Source organism: Loxodonta africana, chromosome 10 (genome assembly GCF_030014295.1).
Source record: "Loxodonta africana isolate mLoxAfr1 chromosome 10, mLoxAfr1.hap2, whole genome shotgun sequence".
NCBI lineage: Eukaryota > Metazoa > Chordata > Mammalia > Proboscidea > Elephantidae > Loxodonta > Loxodonta africana.
Window position 1 is genome coordinate 53,063,015 of NC_087351.1, and position 17,914 is coordinate 53,080,928.

Here is a 17,914-nt window from a genome sequence, read left to right on the forward strand (position 1 = left end):
ATGTTTAACCTACAGAACTATAAGATAATAAATATATGTTGCTTTAAGCTACTAGCTTTATGATAATTTGCTCCAGCAGGCATAGAACACTAATATAGTACACTAGTCAATAACAGCCAGTTGAGTTGTTCAGGACACTTGAGGTGGTTATGCCATCAAAGTTTCAAACATTTTCTTTGTTGGACTTTTCCTGCCCCATTAGTAGATTTTCAAATCATTTGAGGCTCTTTCTAAAAGGGTAAAGCCAAAAAAGTTCTGAGAAAGAGGGTGGTGATTTTTAAGAGATATACAAAGTCAATCAGTGATGTTTGAGATTATGTGTATTCGTACGTTACTATTGTTCTCCCACCTACTTTATCAAGGTTGCAAGGCTGAGTTCCTGCATACCCTCTACTACCAACGAGTAATACCGCAGTGGTTGTTCTTATATAAGAAGCGTAATGATTTAACACCTTAGCAGAGCTTGTGAGTTGAATTTGCATTGGCTATCTAGGAGAGTTGTAGATACCTGGTGTAAAAGAGAAATAGGAGTCATCAACAATGGCCACTGAGGTTAACAAACAAACCCCTTTATATTTCATCCCACATCCCCAAAGTCCATGTTTTCTCCTACTGAAATGTAAAACTAATAGAAAATGCAGATCGTTAGGGGACATGAAGTCAGAAGACTCACTAAAATAAAAAGTGACTCAATATTTAATAGATTGTGATTTCAGCATATCATTAATTACATTTCCTGTCAGTGTGAAACCCGATAGATAATTTCTCATGCATGAAACGCTAAAGGCCAAGATCTGAAAAAAAAAAAAAAAAAGCAAACATTATACAAAATCTAAACTTTTTTATGACAAATCTTTGAAGAGAATCAACAACAGATTTAGAGGAACATACATTTCGTGTGTCTAAGTTGTAATTTCTGATCACTTCCCCCTGCTCCTTCATAACTTTAAAGTTAAGGAAACCTCTTTATATATCATATGCAGTCAAATATAATAAAGACAAAATTATTAAATATTAACATAAGCCAAAAACAATCATGATATGAAATTTAACCCTCAAAGTCTCACTAAAGAAGATATACTCCAAAATAAAATATAAATGATTTAGGATATTTATGTTTTAATTATACATTCCAAATGCAAATAACTGAAATTTAATCATGTTGTTGTGTTTCATCAAGTTGATTCTGGCTCATGGCGACCCTATAGAAAGGAGTAGAATGGCTGTATCTTTATGGAAGCAAATTGCCTGGTCTTTTCTCCCACAGAGTAGCTGGTGTGTTCAAACCACTGATCTTTGGGTTAGTAGCCGAGCACTTAATGATTATACCACGAGGGCTCCATAATACATCTAATTTGATCTCATCGTGAACGCCCTTTTTCTTGTTTAACCACACATTCAGGAACTGTATAGTTTGACCCTACTTACAGATTAATATTTCAGTTTAATTGCATAGTACACATTCATAAGTATTTAGCAATTGATCAATCAATAAAATGGAAACAATCCATATATTAAAGTAGAATCCTACTTAAATTTTTTCCAAGAGCATTTTATCTGTGAAAACTACAAATAGACATGTTCTATGCTTAAAGATGTCTTATTGCAAATAAATGAATATACTTCTATGTTTCTCAGCTAGGAAAATTTCAGAAAGATATCATGTGAGGTTGAATTATTCCAAATTTTATTGGAATAAACAACCTGCAAAAGCTTCTGTAAATGTGTAGTCACAAGACAGCCATCTGGCTCCATGTAATTATACCCATCTTTCATCCAGTTCTGAATACTAAATGCAAAATTGGGTCCAGGAATATCATACAGATTTGTGACATACCCTTGGGGACTGTCAAGCCATAAACCAATTAAAGGATTTTATTCATATGGGTGTGTTCCTGTCTTCATTTATAGTGCACATCCAGAGTACACGTTTAGAGAGTGCTGAATGAGTCACTGCTAGTATGAATTATTTCTAGAGAAGTATTTCACAGCAACATGAAACAGGAATTAAGACATAATATGGCTGTAGGACAAAAAGCAGAATCTGCTCAGTGTTTTTCATACAGAATGTTTAAAGCAAGTTGATAAATGCTTTGTAAGTGTAGCAAAATAATTGTAGCCATTTATTGTACACGATCACTAACTTCTGCAAGTTCGCTCTTAAGAGATCATGTTTACTGTTAGCATATTATGGCCAAACATGCATTTATTAGTTTATATTTTGTCTAGGTTACTTTTGTTTAGAATAGCACATCTTTGGCATAGGAACAGAAACTACTAGGGAAGTTTTAACCCTAATACGGTAACATTATGATCATAAATATTTAATTATAGATAACACATTCAGTCCTTACATGAAAGCAGTCAATTGTTCCATTTCATACCCCTGCTACATGCATGACCACTCATTTGTTTTCACCCAAACCAAAAAACCCATTGCCATCGAATCGCTTCTGACTTATAGTGACCCTATAGGACAGAGTAGAACTGCCCCCATAGAGTTTCCAAGGAGCGCCTGGTGGATTCAAACTGCCAGCCTTTTGGTTAGCAGCTATAGCTCTTAACCACTACACCACCAGGGTTTCCCACGTTCTGTTTTATATCACGGATTCCAGTTTGATGTCCTGTTCATGTGTTATTAATTGTATAGCCAAATCCTATTACAAGAATAGTGGGTGTCTTAAAAACAGACTTTCACTAACAACTCCTACCTGGTGGCAAATATAAGATCATCTTTCATAATTTTTGTTTCTTATAATAAAAATATGGTTAGCAAATTTGCACTACTAACCTGGCCAAAAAAATTATTCTCAGGCTATGTCATCCTTATTTATTTTCTTAGCAGTTGTCATAGTTGAAAATTTAATATTAAGTAATTTACTGTAAATGTATCCTTAGTGAATAATTTGAAATGTATACAAAGATACGTAAATAAACGTATTCATATACGATATCACCCTTTCACATACGTAAATATTATGTAGATAAATTAAAACCAACTTAAATGCCCAATAATGTCTGATGCATTGAATGGATAATAAGGATCTATAAAAATCAACACACTATATTTATTTGTATTGTAAAATAACATCAAGGAAAAAACACACAACAAGACGTATGCACGGAATGCTGTAATTTCTACTACATATATTAACATACACAGATGCAGGTATAATTTTTTATTCAAGAACATATGTACAAATATATATATGCGCAGGATACATTGTGTAAAAAATGGAAACCAGGGTAAAAGTGTTTCAAGCACTGAGTTACAAAAAATAAAATACATGCATCAAACGCTTTATTTAATATTCTAATATGAATTAATAACTGTCCCAAAGAGATCTATATGAATTGTTTCCCAGACAAATCCTAACGGTGAGTCATTTTCTGCAAATCAGAACTGGCATTTTGTTATTATACCAAAATAGTACAGAGTGAAGAGCAGGCATAGACGAAGAGGAAAAGACGAGGATGAAGAGAAGGGGAAATGGGAGACAGGGTAAAGTAGAAGCAGAAACAAGGAGGCAGAAGGAAAAAGGAATGAAAAACTACGAGTGAGAAAGATGTGTGATCTACTCCCTCCTCCCAAAGCACATTCTGAGCAAGTTTTGAGTTTTGTGGTGGATTCTTGGCTGGCGGCTTTTCTCCAGCCTGGTATTAGCCTAAAGTAACTGTAGGAGGCAGCAAAGCCCTAGCTGAGATGGGGAGATTTAAGAAAATCCTTATGAGAAATAAAGTCCTTTTGGTTATACTTTTGAGGTTTTCCAATGTAGAATATACAAGTCCCTTCCAACTTTATTCCGCTTATAATGAGAAGCGAAGATCACTAGCCTTTTCTTTTCTGAAATACAAATGTTCAGGGATTAAAAGAAACTACACATATTTGTGTATAGAAGATCAGGCTCTTCGGAAAGGAGGAAAAGTGGTGGCTGAGAAGACTGGAAAAGCACAAGGTGTCAGCTGTTGACTGGGTGATGACTGGGGGTTATTAATGGTAAACAAAGGCAGGTACTAGGGTGGCCAGAAAGAGGAAATGTGGCGGAATGCTTAATGCATGCTTTGAGGAATTTCACTGGTGAAATACTCATGCTAAAAATCTGAGCATCCTTGCTCAAGGTTGAAAAATATTACGTGTAATATTGACATCGAAACCTTTGATATCAGAATACTATTAGTTGATTAAAAATAGCATTACATGACCCACATTTTTCTCCTCTATTAAATTTAAAATTTTGTTATAATTACACATGCAATTCTCTATTCTTTTCTAATACACATTAAATAAGCTAAATACCTTCAATATGACAATGGCAAACTAGGTTACTATAACCTACTCACCTACAGAAGACAAAAATTATTAGAAAAAATATTGTTAAATCATTCATTCAACAAATATTGATTAAGGTCTTATATTCCAAGCACTGATATAGATAAATGGATTACAAACCAAAGATTCCTGTCCTTCTGGTCTTTACATTCTAGCAGGCAAAAACAGACAATATTCAACAAATAAATACTTTTTTTAGCATTTTAGAAAGGTGGAAAGTATCATGGACAAAAGTAAAAGTTGAGCAGTATAGAAAAATCTAGAGTACTAGAAATATAACATGGTCTGTCATTTCAAATAAATTGGCCGGGGTATTCTTTGTCGTAGGAGATAAGGTGCAGCAATTTGTCTTTTAATTTGGAGGGGATATGCCCCAATGCCCCTGACCACTCGGCCAATAAAAAACCACAGAAATGGCAGGTTCCTGAATCCTCATAGAGTTACTTTCTCATCTCTGCGGTGCTTGTATTTCACCAAGGCCTCCAATGTACTAGCCACTTCTTGCTTGTCCTGTCTAATCAGCATGATGTTATTGATATAATGCTCTATGTGATTTCAGCTGATCCACATTTCTTCAAACTCTCTTAGGACAGAGAGCAAGAGATACAACGTACCTCCAAGGAAAAAAAAATCAATGAGTATCCTTAACACAAACACAAGCTGTTTTGATACTCTTTTCTGATGGGAATGAAAAAGGATAAATTCCCAAATAAATGACCACATACCGTGCATGTATGGCAGTATTAATCCATGCTCTAGCAAGATAGCAAATCCAAAATAGCATCTGTGACTGGGGTACTACTTGGTAGTCTGTGAGAGTTTTCTGTCATTATCCAGGATCTATCCAGTTTCTGCAGGGACCAGGATGATGATGTCAAGACGACATAAGTAGGTCCTCCATCTCTACGTCCTTTAACTTATTAATGGTGGCTGTAATTACTGTCATCCACCTCCAGGAAAAAATGTTACTTTTTCTGATTTGTCATTTTGCCTAGTGGGGATGGATAAGTAGTTTCAGAAGTTGTGCCAGATTCAATGTGAAAGAACACAGATATTTCCTCTGAGTGGGAGGGATATACAGCACAATGTAACAAGATCATGCGGCATGGGAGACCTTGTACTGGCCATCAGGAATTGCATACTCTACCAGAATAACTGGAAAAAAGAAAAAAATGGAGACACCAGGTGAATGGTATGTAAAGATTTAGGTTTATTTTTTATCTTTTCTTTAGGCAAAAAGTTCACATAGAGTTCAGAAATTGGCTGTGTGGAGATAGAGTTTTTAGGGTTATTATTCCAAAGGGCACTACAAGAAATCACCTTGGTAAGAGTTAATGGTAGCTTTAGGGTGAAAAAAAAAATTTTTTTTTTTTTTTTTAGGGTGGGGTAGTGATAGTAAAGTTGAAACTAATTGGATTAGAGGAACATTTAGTAGATAAAATTGAATTTAGGAAAAAATTGGATAAAGTAGATACAAGTAGAGTAGATATCAATGGTAACACCTAGATTTCTGGCAGTGCAATAAGATGAGTGATGCTGCTATTTAAGCAAGAAAAAACAGAAGTTTAACTTTGTAAATATCAAATTTGTGGTGATTCATGACAATCCAACAGAGGACTGGATAGTCAAGTCTGTATCTGAGAACAGAGGTTAAGATTGGAGATTTAAATAGGTTAGGCAGCTGAGGGTGTTTGAGGCTGTGGTAACATGGTATTATCTAGGGAGAGTGTCAAATGTGAATAGGAGGGCTTCCAGGGAAGAATCAAATTAGTACACTAAAACCTGTGAAAGCCAGAATCTGTGTAAGGTAGAAGGAAACCTGTCAGAGATGGAAAGCTCAAATATTTTCCACTATGGAAACCCTTGTGACTTAGTGAGTAAGAGCTATAGCTACTCACCAAAAGATCAGTCCTTCAAATCCACCAGGCTCTTCTTAGAAACCCTATGGGGCAGTTCTACTCTGTCCTATAGGGTCGCTATGAGTAAGAATCGACTCAACAGTAACAAGTTTAATAGAGAGTGATAGAAAAGTGGTAAGCTACACCTTGTCAAAAATGGAAAACTTGCAAGACCAGGAAAAACAAGGCAGTCCCTTCGAGTTCCGGCTACCACAGGTTTCACTGTAATTTAATATTAATTATCTGATTGAGGAGAATAAACCTGCTAGGAGACTGATAATGAGTGCAAACAGGTAGGCAGAGAGATTTCGATTTGTTTTCCACACAACACAGTTGACTCATATCAGTTTTAACATTATACTAACTATAATATAATTAAGGAGCCCTGGTACAGTGGTTAAGCACTTGGCTGCTAACCAAAAGGTCAGCTGTTCTAACCCTCCAGAAGCTCTTCAGGAGAAAGATACAGCAGTCTGCTTCTGTAAAGATTACAGCTTTGGAAGCCCTATGGGGCAATTCTACTCTGTCCTATAGGGTCACCTTAAGTCAGAATTAACTTGATGGCAATGGGTTTGGGTTTGTTTTTTTTGTAATAAAATTATTGAAATGAACCAATTAAGATTAACGGTTAAGAAAAAATAATGTATATATAATTTAATGATTCTGAAATCAGTAAACAAATACTTCTGGACATTACTTTAGGAATGAAATAAAAGAACATCAGTGTTGGACTATTTATGTTCTGTCTTAGTCATCTAGTGCTGCTGTAATAGAGGTACCACAAGTGGATGGCTTTAACAAACAGAAGTTTATTCTCTCACAGTCTAGGAGGCTGGAAGTCCAAATCTGGGGTGTCAGCTCCAGGGGAAGGCTGTCTGTCTCTGTTGGCTCTGGAGGAAGGTCCTTGTCATCAATCTTCCCCTGGACTAGGAGCTTCTCTGAGTAGGAGCCCCAGGTCCAAAGGATGCACTCTGCTCCCAGCACTGCTTTCTTGGTGGTATGAGGTCCTCATGTCTCTGTGTTCACTTCTTTCTTTTATATTTCAAAAGATATTGACTTAGGACAAAGTCTAGTGTTGTAGATCTCATCAATATAACTGCTGCTAATCCATCTCATTAACATCATAGTGACAGGGTTTACAACACATAGGGAAATTACATCAGATGACAAAATGGTGGACAATCACACAATAACTGAGAATCGTGGCCTAGCCAAATTGATACACAGATTTTTTGGAGGACACAATTCACTCCATGATAGGGTCTCTAAAGTATTATTGAAAAAAAAAAAAATGCTAGACTTCCTTCCACATTTTTAAACCCTGAAACATAGCTTAAGCAGAAGTTAAGTAACAGCTAGGGAAATCTAAACTGTCCTCCATATTTGAAGTATGAAAACCTCTAAATGAGGTTCTGGAGAACTTGTAGTAACCAGTTGCCATGGAGCAATCCCATGTATGTCAGAATAGATTTGTGGTCTTTAGGGCTTTCAGTGGCTTATTTTTCAGTGGCAGATCACCAGGCCTTTCTTCAAGGTGCCTCTGGATGGACTTGAACCTCCAACCTTTTCGTTTAGCAGCTGAGCACATTAAATATTTTCATCACCCATGGGTTACACCCATTGTCCTCTGGTCAATTCCAACTCATAGGGACCCTATAGGGTAGAATTGCCCATAGGGTTTCCAAGGCCATAATCTTTATGGAAGCAGGTTGTCACATCTTTCTTCTGTGGGGTAGCTGATGGATTCGAACAGCTGACCTCTCAGTAAGCAGCGGAGCTTTTAACCACTGCACCACCAGGGCTCCTTTCAGGGACTATAGAAGAATCTTATTTCTGGTAGTGCTATTTTGATATCTTTGGGAAACTGGTGATAAAGCACATTTTTAAAATTTTAAGCAGAATTTTTTTTCCAAAAGCTAGGATTTTGATGGATTATTTAAAGAATAAGCTGAAGTATCATAAACAATGTTTTTTGGAGGATCTTTTCACAAAACTTACTTAAGTAATAATATTTATGAAAATCCAAGTAATTTCTTATTGATTGGGACAAAATCGGGTTCATTTAAATATATACATGTATATACAGGAAACCCTGGTGGCGTAGTGGTTAAGTGCTATGGCTGCTAACCCAAGGGTTGGCAGTTCAAATCCACCAGGAGCTCCTTGGAAACTCTATGGGGCAGTTCTACTCTGTCCTATAGGATCGCTATGAGTCAGAATTGATTCGACGGCACTGCGTTTTTTGGTTTTTTATGTATACATAATAAGAAATTATTGATATTAGTGTGGGTTTGCTCAGTTTCCTAAACTGTAGTTTTAGGCTTAAACCTTATTTTCAGTCATTGTGTCATCAATTTTAACTACTCATATCTCTGTATAATCAAGTGATCCAGACCAACTGAAGGAGAAATGTAATTTTTATTTTATTAACACTAGTCCTATAATACCATGGAAAGCTTCAATGAATAGTTTAGTATTTACCTTAAAGCAAGATGGATGGTTTCACTTTACAACCTTTTTCAAAAAAGTTACACTAGTCGAACGAATACTTGGAAAGAGTAAAAACATGTGAAGGAGCTTTGTATTAGAAATAGGGGGAGCTAAAGAAATGGATTCATATTTGGTTTCATTTAACACGAAGAGATTTTAGGTGATTATAACAAACAAACGAAAAGAAACATCTGAGTTTTTAATTAAAGCTGAATGTTTTAGGCTTTCAAGAGTCTATAATGCTTATTAATTCTATTGCTCATTATTGGTGGTGTGCAAAGAAAACAGAACCCAGGGCTAGGCGGCCTGGATTCTGTGTTTGGTTTTGTGGTCTTTGGAAGATCAGGTCCAAACAGCCAACCACCTAAGAAGAATTCGACAGGCTCTTCAGGGTGTCAAATCTGTGTCCAGCTTAATTTCTTTCAATCAGTCTCTCAAATTTTACACTATATTAATAATGAAATTTACACTGAACATTTATAATGTATTCCATGATTTCAAGCTCATCTGATAAACTGTGAGATCCATGAGGGTAAGGACTGTCTTTATCCTGGTTAGCATGCTTTAACCAGCACCTAACAAACTTGGGACATAAATGACAGTGCATAGTTATTGAATGATAGATTTGATGCGTACTTATGGCCTATTATATTTCTCACTTCAGAGATTTCCAAAAATGTTGCAATTCTATTTTTGTACCCTATTCCTTACCTCTGAACTCTTCCCCATTTTCTTTATGTGCTTATTATGTGTTTTCATTTCTAAGCTTCGATATGTTTCCTGATTCTCCTAGCCTCGGCTACGTGGTTTTTAGTTGCAAGTGGCAGAGTGCCAGATTAAACTGGGTTAGGTAAAAAAACTTTTTTTCTACTAATATAACAAAAAATCCAAGACCTGGTCTGCCTTAAAAACACATCTGGATCCAGTTTTTCAGTAATATTACCAGGACCCAGCCTCTCTGTCCTGTTATTCTAATCTCTGTCTTCGTATAGTCTGGCTGTTCTCCTTAGCAGATCCCTCAGTATTAAGGACCCCAGCAGTTCCAGCTTAGTAGCAATTTTTTTTTTTTTTTTAGCTTAGTTGCCTTGCTTTTTTTTTTTTTCCTTTTGGTCCATCGGGGGGAGGGGGCGGGGAAAAGATCTTTCCTTTCTGCTTGACTTTAACACTATTCAAAGATTGTGTCTTATTGGCATGGCTTGACTTATACACTGTCACCAGAGGGATGGAATGTTCTAACTGGCATAATTTACATGTTAATTCCTGAGGTTGAAGATAGGTGTGCTTATTTTTAAGCCCTGTAGACTAAGAGTGGTAAGTAGTTCCCTAAACAAAGTAAAATATCATTACAAAAAGAACAGAAATTGACCCCTAGCTAGCAAAATCAAGCAAATTATTTCCAGCACAGTACAGAGAGTTGATTTCTCATAGTGTCCTTGCACAATAATCTCTACATCTGCTATCCCATTAAATTATACTTGCCTTACTAAGTAAGAGCAACACGAACCAAGTCAAACTTATTCATTATTGTTTCCCAAACCCACATCAAAGTGGCTGGTGTATAGAGTCTGTGAACTGAAGTTAAGGATTTGCTGAATGAAAATATGATTGACTGGGAAATCCCTCTTTTCAAGTTGCAATTTCCTCTTAAATTTTAATATAATAGTATTATATTTATGGGGTCCGTGGGTGGTGCAAATGGTTAGTATGCTCAGCTGCTAACCAAAACTTGGAGGTTTAAGTAGACCGAGAGGTACCTGAGAAGAAAGACCAAAAATCTACATCCAAAAAAAATCAGCCACTGGAAACCCTAAGGAGCACAGTTCTACTCTGACAAACATTAACTAGAATAATTTTGCTAATAGTCTTAATTATCAAAGTTACTATGATCAATATACCAATACTAGTTGACTAATATATTTGGCGTAAGACTTACATAAATAAGTTAATACTTCTAATATTATTAGAATGTCCCTGACCCATAGTAAGCACTCGATAAATGTTAGGATTTAGCTATTATATTAACTATTATAAGCCAAATGAAGCAATGTTGGAAGACTGCTGGAACACTGCAATTTCACTAAGATCTAAAGTTCTATGAGTCCATGTTAGTAGTTTGATAATTGATCAATGCCGCTAAATTAAATGGCTTGAGTTTCCTTTTTGCTTTTAATGAAATTGGTTTCCAATGTTGTCTTCATAGCATTTCTCCAGAGAAAACAGCATGATGTTTTGCTCTAAATCCATGCAGGATAAATCACCCAGAGTCATTAGGATATGGTATTATGCACAAACAACTAGACAGGAATTCTATCACAAATGATTAGTCAACCGTGAATTCAGCATCCAGCAGATGGACAGCTCCAATGTACCACATAAATTACGTGAGTTACAGCTGCAGGTCTGGAAAAAACAAAATGCTCTTGATGAACAGCTGCAGCTTTCTTAGGATTCTAGGCAAGGAATACCAGTTACATTTTTTTTTTTATTGCTATAGCACATGGAGTAGGAAGGACTGATTACCTTGAAGGAAGGTTGTATTAGAAAGCATTTATAGTTTGCTCTGTTAACTTTATATTTAAGGGCCTTTCCATATTTACATTTTGAGCACTTGCACCATATTATCTGGTGTGTATTTTATATGCCTATAACTCAAAATGAACAATGGTAAAATTGTTCAAGCTCTTAGCTAATCACAGAAAAATGTGCCTTACGTGGGTCTATAAAAAGACACAAATTAAAATGCTGAGATATTGGGATTTAAAAAGGTCAATTGCTTATACTTAGTAGCTGAATAAAACCAGTTTGCATGTTTATTTTTGATTATAGATTCTTTTTTATTTGATACGCTATTTCAAGGACCTTTTTTTCACATACTCCACCTCAGTTAAGAAGGCGTCAAAGTTCTTTTCACTTCTGAGTGCTGAATTAGGTGAGAGCTAAAGAATAAGCAAATGTATATTAGAATTCTGTTTAAAATTTATAGTACTGGGTTTAACATATGCTTTTTTTTATGCTAATATTAAAATACCTAACTTGTGAAGAGAGGGATGCTTTCACCAAAAACAACTTTACATGAAATCTATTTGGTTTATTTTTATAAGTGGTTCTAAGTTATTCTTTGAGGTTTCTAAAAGGAATTATTTTATTTATTCTGGCTGGTTATTCTATTTATTTTTCCATAGATCCATCTGCATATGTAAGTCTTCTAATAACTACATTCTCATCTGTAAAACTTATTTAGGCTTGCAATGTTTGCTGTAGACCATTCTTTCTTATATGAAATAATTTTGAAGCCTCCCAAGAGATAAGAAACGACACCTGGGTATTTATTTTATAAAGATGAAAACAATTTATACTATTTATTAGGCAGAGAAAAAATACTAAATGTATTTCTCCCAGGATATTGTTTAGTAAAACTTTATTAATTTGGACTGTAACAAATCCTATACATGACATAAAACTGCTTTGCAAAATTATAAGTAGCAATCAAAAGTAAAACACTGCAATTTAAATGTCTTTAAATTTTTTCATGAGTCATATTTTAATACTTTGTCTTCTCTTTAATTATTTTAAATTAGTGAGGTTTTTTTAAGCCAAAATTTGAATATAGATTTTGCTAAGCATACATGCTGAATATATTCATATGTATATTAGTCACCTAAATATCTAATATGTAGTGATATATAGGTATCAAACTCTAACACATATATATATATATTTGTTGCCCTTGAGTCGACTCTGACTCACAGTGACCCTATATGATAGAGTAGCACTGCCCCATAGAGTTTCCAAGGAGCTCCTGGTGGATTCGAACTGCCAACCTTTTGCTTAGCTTCGTAGCTCTTAACCATTACACCACCAGGGTTTCCAAATAAAGGTGTGTGTGTATATATATATATATATATACACTTTACAACAATCTTACATGTTGGACATACACAAATAAAAAAACAATGCTATAACCCCTCAAGGAATTTATTATGAAAATACATCAGATAATAAAATATGGCACAGAAAGAAAACTATTATACTAAGTGTATAGATAAAATATACTAAAAAAAAAAAACAACTAAATAAAACCTGTTGCAGGCGAGTTAACTCTGACTCACAGCAACCCTGTAGGACAGAGTAGAACTGCCCTGTAGGGTTTCTAAGGAGTGCCTGGTGGATTCAAACTGCCAACCTTCTGGTTAGCAGACGTGGCTTTTAACCACTATGCTACCAAGGTTTCCAGCTAAAATACGGGGGCACAGAAATAGAAGTCATCACCCTTGCCTGGGAAGGCTTATATGAACATTTGGTCTGACAGGTGAGAAGAGCAGGATTGCATTAGTTTGGCAGGAAAAAAAGATACGCAATCACAGAATTGCATCACAGGCTCATCAACCATCAATCACGTGATGAAGAATGATAGGAGGTGGATTTAAAAGTAGAAGTTGAGGCTTAAAAAATACACTGCTAATGATTTTACCAGTGAAGTATTGGGAAGCCATCATCACATTATTTAACAAAGTGAGCATTTATTCATTCAAGAATTCTTCAGTTGCCTAATATATGACAGGAACTTTTTATTATCAAGAGGAAATATATATAATATATACACACACATATATATAGATAGCATTTTATATATGTACATATATATAGATGGAAACCCTGGTGGCGTAGTGGTTAAGTGCTACGGCTGCTAACCAAGGGGTCGGCAGTTCAAATCCGTCAGGCGCGCCTTGGAAACTCTATGGGGCAGTTCTACTCCATCCTATAGGGTTACTCTGAGTCGGAATTGACTCTACGACACTGGGTTTTGGGGATATAGATAGCTTTATATATATATATGTATGTATATACATTATCATTTGCAAAACTTACTTAAGCCATGGTATTTTCAATTACCTCATATGCATGTGGAAACTGAACAGTGAATAAGGAAGGGCGAAGAAGAATTGATGCCTTCGAATTATGGTGTTGGCGAAGAATAATGAATATACCAAGGACTGCCAGAAGAATGAATAAATCTATCTTGGAAGAAGTACAGCCAGTACGCTTCTTAGAAGCAAGGGTGGAGAAACTCCATCTCACATACTTTGGACATGTTATCAGGATGGACCACTCCCTGGAAGACATTATGCTTAGTAAAATAGAGGGTCAGTGAATAAAGGGAGACCCTCAATAAGATGGATTGACACAGAGGGTGCAATAACGGTCTCAAACATAGCAACGACTGTGAGGATGGCACAGGATTGGGCAGTTTGTTTGTTCTGTTGTACATAGGGTCTGTATGAGTCAGAGCTGCCTGGATAGCACCTAACAACTGGGCAATAATCACGGATAGTTCTCCAGTCTCAACTGGTCTAGTAAGTCTGTTTTTTGTTTTTGTTTAGGAATTCGAGCTCCTGTTCCATATTTTTTTTCTCATTTTATCAGAGTCTATCTAATGTGGCCCTGATCAAAACAGTCAGTAGTGGCAGCCGGCCACCATCTAAGCCTTCCGGACACCATCTAAGTCTTCTGGTCTCAGAGTAGATGAGACCGTGGTTCTTGTAAACTGTTAGTCTTGTAAACTATTCGGTTTCTGGTGATAAAAACAGAAAATTTTCCATTTAAAGCATTGACGTGACTCTTCTAGTTTCGTCTACAATATTCTCTCCTCCAACTCACAAGCTGCATTCATTCAAATTATTTTTAGTTTTTCAAGAACCATGGCCATTTGAATTTCTCTCTCTCTCTTTTTTCCTACCTCAGCCTAGCATTTCCTTTCTATTCCTGACTACCTGGACACCTCTTTCCCTGTGAACCATCCTCGTATCTCATGCATAGACTATACTAGCCCTGTGTCTTACTTTCCTGGGTCTGCTGAACAAAATACCACAAAGAGGGTGGCTTTAAAAACAGAGAAGGATTTTCTCACAGCTCTGGAGGCTAGAAGTACAAATTCAGGGCATTGGCAGGGCTATGTTTGCTTTCTGTCAGCTTAGGGGTAGATTACGCCTTGTCTCCTTTAGTTTCTGGTAGCCCCAGGAGTTTCTTGCTATCCCTTGGCTTGTAGATGAATCTTCACGTGCTGTCTTTATTCCATGTTTTCCTCTGATTCTGTGTTGTCCTCCTCTTTTATAAAACAGGAGTCATAGAGGATTAGGACCTACTCTGGTATGACCTCGTTAACCTAATGGATAACATCTGAAAATGAAAATCCTATTTCCCTAAACAAGGTCACACTCACAGGTACAGAGGTTAGGATTTCAACATATCTTTTTTGGGGGGGAGCACATTTAGTTTGTAATATCCTCCCTCATTTGTGCCAGCATTGAATCCTGTGTATAGCTTTATTATACACAATTTTTTATTTGTAAATCCTTCCTTTACATGTATATTTACATGTGCATTTTCTAGCTAGACTACATGAATTCTTTGAAGCCCAGGTATGAAAAAAAAAAGGTATAAAAAAAAAGGTAGGTCTTATTCATGTTTATATTCTCAGGAGAGAATATCACATGAGAAAATTACAAATCGTTCCATATTTCCAAAATGATTAAATCTGCATGTACAGTCATGTAAGTGGTTGTTGAAAATCTGTACTTAAAAGTATTAAGATGCTATGGAGAGGAGAGTTTCTGCCCCACTTAGGAGATACTACTGGTCATCTCTGAGTCTCACCTGCAGAGAATTTGTTCTGTAACTCTCACTCTGATATTAAAAGACAGCCATATCTTTACCAGTCTTATAACTGATCCAAGAATTAAAGCTTTGGTGATGAACAGAACACCTGCCACCTGCAGTTTCATTCCCTCCAGAGGGACAACTAGTTATACAATGCAGATATACAACAAGAATATGTCAATGATTGTAGTCTGATCCCATCTGAGCTCACAAAGGCTGCATTTGACTGCCAACATAACTTCCTTGCAATGATGGAACAACGGCAAGAAATGGAAATTGAGCTTAAATTGCATACGAAATCAGGGACGCATAAAAAGAAAACACAAGTGTTCTGTCCCTTTCGACACAAAGCTTAATATGCTACAAGAAGTTGATAACACTTCCCACTGTTTCTGCAATACAGGAAATCTTAAAAAAAAACCCACCTTGGCTTCAGCTAGTAAAGGTTATTACTTCAAAGTGTGGATATTAACAGGTGATTCTCATATACAAAAAATGTTGGTGGGAACTGTGATATTGTGGGCAGAGGCCCCAAATGCCCAACAGCTAACTGCTGTCTCTTAGAAGATGGCTCTTGTTAGTTTCCAGGAAAAAAAATCATAGTATAGTATTCAGAGACATGGGAGTTTAAGCTTACTTTCTATTAATGAGCAGAGGAAATAAGTAACCTTTGTTTTGAGAGATTATGTTTTTAAGTGTCTTCTTAGTGCTACTGAAAATGGAATACTCTGCTGTTGGAATCTGCTCAATTGTGCATTGGATTGGACTGCAAAGTTAATTATTAGACTTGTGGAGCTTGATCCCAATTCAGAGAAAAAAAAACATTGCTATAATCTCTTGCTGTCCAAAAGATTAAAATTTGTTTAAATTGAAACCCAGAATCACTGGTGGCGCAGTGATTAAGTGCTCGGTTACTAACCAAAAGGTTGGCAGTTTGAACCCACCAGCAGCTCCACAGGAGAAAGACATGGCAGTCTGCTTCTATAAATATTTACAGCCTTGGAAAGCGTATGGGGTAGCTCTACTCTGCCCTGTAGGGTAACTATGATTCAGAATCAACTCGACAGCAACAAGTTAAGCTAAGTCCATTTTGTATTCAAATAATATTTCCAGAGAGAAAACACTGGGGAGTATTTGTTCCTGAGATATCTGCGAATCATTCACCTCAGAAGCTTACCACGGGCAGAACATATCACAGATTTTACTTATAAAAATCACAGAACTTATTAACATTTACTCCAAAGTCTCTGGAAGAAAAATCCACCAAAAAACAAATGGTTAATCACAGAAGAAAGTGGTCCAACAACCCCATTTTATTTCACAAATGAAAGCTGAGGCAATAGTAGGACTAAAAATTGAATAAACCTTTGGGTGATGACTGGTACTATTACCCTTAACAGAAAATATACCTGCAATTAGTGAGCTTGTTCCTGCTGTAGCCCGTACTCTGCCATCTGCTTTTCTATGCTCCATGTTTGCAAGTTCATGGCTGCTATCCAAAAAAAAAGTGATTCAAATAAAGAAAACTATTTAATTTGGTACAATATGTTGTTAATTGAATTGTGTTGCCAAAAAACATGTGTTGAAATCCTAACCCCTGTACCTGTAACCATGACCTTGTTTGAAAATATTTTTTTCTGTTATGTTAATCCCTAGGACCATGCTCTGAATTCAGACTTCTAGCCTCTTGAACTGTGATAAAATAAATTTCTATTCTTCAAAGCCACCCACTTGTGGTATCTTTTGTTATGTGAGCACTAGATGACTAAGACAAAACATGATACAGATTTTGGAAAAGACACTGACAATCAGCTGTGTAAAACTGAGAAAAAAGAATAAAAATATTTAAGGAAAATAGAGTACAGCTGGAAAACTATTCTTTAAGCTTTGGTAATGAGGGTGGGTTTATATCCCCAAAACATTAAGTTTAATGTTATTTCTAATATGAAAAATGAAAAAGTAAATTTAGGAATCAGAAGGTAGGAAAATAGAAGTATAAAAGGAAAGAATTGAACATGGGATACAATCACATGTAAAAACAAATAAAATTAATTTTATAAAGATTATCACAAATTTAATTTGAATTGGAAAATCAAAGAAAACTTCTGAGAAATATCATATTGACAGTAAAAGGAAAGGTATGTCAAAATATTTAAATATTAATCCCATTTTAAATTAGTGAATCCTGAGTTGGAGGTTATAGAAAAACAAAAAGATGCTAAGTTCTTTGTCCATGTCAAGAGAAATCAAATGATATAATTTTTCCATCCTTTCAGAATTAAGAAAAGTATATAATAAAAAATGAATTTGGTTCCTTACAGATAATCACCCCTTTATAATCACGAGCAAATACAAGATAAAATTCAACTTGGTTCATATGAAAAATAAAAATGAAAATTACCAGAATGCATGAAGTATAAAAAAGAGCATAGTATTTCAAAACGTTGTTGTTGTTGTTAGGTGCCGTCAAGTCGGTTCCGACTCATAGCGACCCTATGCACAACAGAACGAAACACTGCCCGGTCCTGAGCCATCCTTA

General features: G+C 35.8%; 1 pseudogene; it reads left to right on the top strand.

Annotated features, from left to right (window-relative positions):
* Window positions 1-15,143: 15,143 nt before the first annotated feature.
* Window positions 15,144-16,231, top strand: LOC111750198 (WD repeat-containing protein 75-like; annotated as a pseudogene).
* The last annotated feature ends 1,683 nt before the right edge of the window (window positions 16,232-17,914 follow it).